Source organism: Zea mays, chromosome 7 (assembly GCF_902167145.1).
Source record: "Zea mays cultivar B73 chromosome 7, Zm-B73-REFERENCE-NAM-5.0, whole genome shotgun sequence".
Taxonomy (NCBI): domain Eukaryota; kingdom Viridiplantae; phylum Streptophyta; class Magnoliopsida; order Poales; family Poaceae; genus Zea; species Zea mays.
The window spans coordinates 81,555,255-81,561,030 of NC_050102.1; the positions used below are offsets into that span (position 1 = coordinate 81,555,255).

A 5,776-nucleotide genomic window follows, 5' to 3' on the forward strand; every position below is an offset into this window, starting at 1 on the left:
TTTGAAAACAAATGACCTCATTCACATATATTATTATATGAATTTAAGATATTTGAATACAACGTTTAAGTACATTTATACATTTGCCTTGACAAACAATAATTCCCGAGTGATGCGTTAGCAATTACAGGAATGTGTGAACAGTAAAGGAATACTGTTCACTATTTATAGGCACAGGACACAGCTCATGAGGAATTACAATTATGCCCCTCATAAAAGTTTACAACAATGAATCAGACCTTTGAAGGCTAAAAGGTCATTTTATCTTTAAGTCGGTTCGACCCTTCGTCTTCGGATATGCTGTAGTTCCGAAGCTTCGTGAACGGTGTCTTCGGCATCATGTTCAAGCAGCTTCAGCTGAAGCTGTTTCTTTTTGTAGGACCTTCGGCGACGAAGCATGGTCCCAACAGTTCCCATTAACATAATGATCTTATCATGAACATAAATAACATAACAAAATAATAGGAACATGGATATAATGAAATATTAACCCAAAACCATATAAAGCAATAACATAGCTACCCAATTGATTTAGGGATAAACAAGGTAAAAAGGATAACCAGTCTAGGGTGACCTATTAGGTCCCATCAAAATTAAACCTATGCATTGATAAGTGATAATAAAGAACATTGGGTAAATGAAAGTGATCAAGGGCACAACTTACCTGGCACTTGAGATTCCATGTACTAGGATGATTCTTCAGATCCTCGAAACCTCGCGCTAGTCGTAGCAATACAAACAAACATGGTATAGATAAAATCAACATCACACCAAACATGAGAACAAATTGAATAATAATGATCTACGCGAAGCTACGAGATCGCGGGATCAAGAACCACTAGGATCAGAGTTATGATTAAGGAGTTATGATTTTATAGAAGATCTGTGTGATTAGAATATTAAACTATATTATAAATTGGTTAATATAAATCATATGAGAGGTTATTCTATAAATAATTATCTCAATTTTAATCTAAGTTATAAATTAACCATAGATCATATTCCAGTAGTTTATAAGCAGTTTAACCAGACTAACCAACATTAGTTGAATACAGATGTAATTATAAAATAATGATACATGGTACAATAAATGTTGTTATTGCATAGTACATACTTATACGAGACTAACGCAACTGGAACGGATCAAATCAGAGTTAAAATGGAGGAGTTATGAATTTATAAAGTTTTAAATGTTGGATAAAAGATTAATTAGGATATTAATTTTAATGTGGCTTTCATGTCAAAACAGTGGCACTAATTGTAATTGATAAACAATAATATTACAAAATTATAGGACTGAAATGGGTCAATTTGGACTAAATATGGATTTTCTAAGGATTAAATAAGTTTTCTGGATTTATCTTAATACTAAAAATCAATTTATATGTAATTAATTATTCATTTTCATTGTTCTCTGAACTGCGCGCTAAATACTGGAAAGTCCAGGGGCTCTCGCGCAACTTGCAGTAAGACTCAGGCAACAACAGGACGTACTGCGGGTTGATTTGGTGTAACAGCGAGGGTTCTTATGTAAAATGGGCACGGCCGAGGGAACCACTTGATCTGAGCTGTCAGATCAAAATAGACGACCCAGATTATATCCTCGACGAATGAACCGGTACTCGACAGCAGCAGTCGGATCTATCACCTACGGTCTAGATTTGATTTCACGACGAGTTACTCTAACACCCAATCTTGGTCGCACACAGGGATATCCACGGTCCACATGCCCCCACTGAAACGTTATCCACTAACCCTCATCCCCACCATTGATCTAAGGATCAATGGCAACTGCTCATCTTCTTCCCTACCATGACACCTAGCGCCGCAATGCCCCAGCGGCCGTGCTGTGCACCGACGTGCCCCAAAACCGGTGACCCCCCACCCAATCCGACTACTACAATGTGTAAACAAGGGCGGAGCTCATGGTGAGTAAGGTTAGCGACGTCTTACCGGCTATGGAGTCGACGACGTGGTTGACCACGTCAGATGGCGGATCCGTGGCCACCGCATCAGACCGACGAGCAAATTCGGACGAGTCCGCCCATCACCTCGCTCCCGGGAGTTACCTCTAGGTTTGCTGCACACCGGTAGTCCCTCGCCCTCCTCCCGAGGCCGGACCGTCAGCCAAGGTAGGATCCGAACGCGACGGCGACGAGCTCGGCTTGCAGCTGCCCAGCGGCGAACCACGGACTCCATAGGAAACAAACCCAATACCCCGATGAACTTCTATGCTCATCAGCGAACCTCTCTAGCAGGCCCTGGTGCCGCGACCTTCGCTCCACATGATCCGACGAACTCCCCCTTTCTCTCTCCTCGAGTGCGGCTCCAGATCTCCCCTGTTGGTTTCCTGCGCTCACCCTCTCTCTCCAATGGCCACGACACACCATGGGCGAACGCGCTGCCTTACTTCTGGTTGACTAGGGCGGTGAGTTCCAGGGCCATGATCGCTCCTCTTTTATGCGCAGCGAACGAGTGGTCAATTCCCCTCCGGACTGCAAGGGATCCGCACCCCACGGATCTCTCCGTCCACTGCGCGCGCGTCTGGTAGGAGGAGTAACGTGAAGCTAGGCAGTGGGTCCCGCCAGCGGCCAGCCCCATCCATCCGTTGGCCGCGTGAGCGAGGGACTTCGGTGGATCCTGGCGCGATTCAGTTGCGCAGCTGAGCGGATCTTGACCACCAGCGCGCACAGCGGAAATTAGTTGGGGGAAGAAGAAGAAGGCTTGGCCTGACTATAGGGCCCACTCACCAGAGAGGGAAGCAAACCAGACCAGACGCGCGCAGAAGTGAAACTGTGGCTGGCACCGGGCCCACGTGTAAGAGACTTACGTGAGGGAGTCAAACACACATGCGCGGCGTGAGCGCTGAAATGAGTGGCCGTGCGGGTGAAGTTAAATTGGGCCGAGGGAAAGAGTTTCGGCCCAAAACGCAGGTATGAGCTTCTTTTCTTTTCTCTTCTTCTTTCTTTTCTATTTTGGTTCTATTTTTTTCAAATTTCAAGTTTCAAGTTTGAATTTAAATCTGATATGCACATACAAAAGTTCAGCATGATGCTAAGTATATGAATATTTATTATTAAAATTCTTATTTGAGATGTTTTATTATTTTCTTTATTTAAGTAGGTGCTTCAAATTAGTGATGCACACACATACAAAAAATCTTGTAAACAAATAAAATTACTCTTTGAATGTATAACATAATTAAATTATAATTTCATTAATCAATCATTTGTTACCTATTTATTTTAAGAAGATAATTCTCAATGCATAATCTTTATAAAATATATATATATATATATATATATATATATATATATATTAACTTAAGTTCTTGTCCAACAATATCCCCAAGTTTATTATTAAAAAAATATCTTGTTAAATATATATTTTTAAGAGGTTCTAACCATTTAAAGTCTTACAGAAGGATTTTCCAAATACCAGAAACAGGATTTTAGGGTGTTACAGGCGGTGAGCCCTGGCCGCGAACGGGGGATCGATGGGGACGATTGATGTGTGTGGGGACGGAGTGCCCCTACATGTCGTGTGTTTAGGTTTACCTTGCAAGGTTAAAACTCGATTCGAATCGTCTGCTTCTCGTAACTAATGGGACTGTTTGATCCATTGTACTGCATTGAGTAATGAGTGAAAATGAGATGACTGGCAAAAGATGTTGATTGATATAATGTTTGATACCATGTATGAATAGCTAGGTACTCATCTAGTATAAATTATTATTCTAGAACTTGAAAAGCTAAAACTTGATTTTAGACTCAGCTAGTGCTTTTGGCAAACCAAACCCCTCAGCCAAACGGCTTCATGGTCTAGAGGTAGAGGAGTAGACTCCTCACACCGGGTAAGTCTAGCTCAGTATTAGTATACTCAGCCTTGCTTGTGGCATAATTTTTGCAGGTACCTCCTTGTTTTGGTTGATAGTGTGACTTGGCCTCCATCCCTGCCACCGGGATAGACAGTCGAGTGGGTTACTGCTTCCGCAAGAGAGGACCAGGAGGAGTAGCGTGGCCAGGCTTCGCCATGTTACTTGGTTTTCTCCATTAGTTATTTCTGCTGCACTAAAAACTATTGTTACTATTTCAGAAACTCCGATAATGTAATCACTAATGATACTTTCTTAATTTATGGTATTATGCTTTATTGTATTTCTCTGTGCCTCACCTTTGAGTGAGCTAGTGGTATTCAATCCTTGGTAAGTGGCTTTATCGGACTAGATCCGAGGGACTGACGGTTTATTCCGATTTAAGTGTGTTGCTGCCTTCAAGGCGCGACTTGGGCACTTAAGCTGGAATAATCTGGGTGGTTCCGCCACACGACCATCATATTGACTTGAATCTTTTTGCTCAAAACATCTGCAACCACGTTCGCTTTGCCTGGATGGTAGTGAATTTCCAATTCATAGTCATTAATCAGCTCTAACCATCTTTGCTGCCTCATATTCAACTGCAACTGGGTGAATATGTACTTCAGACTCTTGTGGTCTGTATAAACATCACACTTCTGCCTGTACAGATAATGCCTCCATGTCTTCAGCGCTTGAACCACTGCTGCTAACTCCAGGTCATGGATTGGATAATTCTTCTCATGAACCTTCAGATGTCGAGACGAGTAAGCCACAACTCTTCCCTCTTGCATCAATACACATCCCAAACCAGTGTAGCAGGCATCACAATACACCGAGAATGGCTTGTGCACATCAGGCAAGACTAAGACACGCGATGTAGTCAACTTCTCTTTCAGCGCTTCAAAGGCCTCTTGGCACTTCTGGGTCCACTTGAACTAAATTTTGTTTGCTAGCAAAGTTGTTATCGATCTCGCAAACTTCAAAAACCCTTCAATGAATCGCAAGTAATATCCGGCCATTCCAATGAAGCTCTTGATTCCTCGAGCATCTGTTGGCGCTTTCTAATTCAAAATTTCTACCACTTTCTTCGGATCCACAACCAATCCATCTTTGTTTATAATGTGACCCAAGAATATGACTTCAGCAATCCAGAACTCGCACTTGCTCAACTTGGCATATAGCTGGTGCTCTCGCAGTCTCTGCAATACCATCTTCAGATGATCCACATGCTCCTCCTCACTTTGAGAATATATGAGAATGTCATCAATGAATACCACCACAAACTTGTTGAGATAATCCATGAACACACTGTTCATAAGATTCATGAAGAAGGCTGGCATGTTCGTCAGGCCAAAAGATATAATTGTGTACTCATACAACCCATACTTGGTAATAAAAGTCGTCTTCGGGATGTCCGAAGGTCGGATCCTGAGCTGATGATAACCTGACCTCAGATCTATTTCAAGAACACATTGGCTCCTCTTAGATGGTCGAACAAATCTTCTATTCTGGTCAAGGGGCACTTGTTCTTGATTGTGACTTCATTCAGAGCTCGGTAATCGATGCACATCCTCCTAGTGCCGTCTTTCTTCTCAACGAACAGGACCGGGGCGGCCCAAGGTGAGGTACTCGGTCTGATGTAACCTTTCTCTGACAGCTCATCTATTTGCTTCTTGAGCTCAACCAATTCTGGTCTAGATACTCTATAGGCTCTTTTATAAATAGGGGTGGTGCCACGAATAAGCTCTATGGCAAACTCAACTTTCCGGTTAAGTGGCATACCTGGTAGATCTTTAGGGAACACATCAGAAAATTCTGACACAACCTTGATAGCCTCGAGTGGGTCGACCTCTGTGCTACCAATAGCCATCTGGTGACAACCTCCTTTCCTTGGCTCGGGTGAGACTAGCTCGGTCACCA

General features: G+C 42.7%; 1 long non-coding RNA gene across 1 annotated transcript; it reads right to left on the reverse strand.

Moving 5' to 3' along the window:
- Window positions 1-2,730, reverse strand: LOC118472937 (uncharacterized). Its single transcript, XR_004851447.1, has 2 exons — window positions 1,954-2,730; window positions 1-720 (listed from the first exon to the last, which is right to left on the reverse strand). It is a non-coding gene; the product is annotated as an uncharacterized lncRNA (long non-coding RNA).
- Window positions 2,731-5,776: the final 3,046 nt, after the last annotated feature.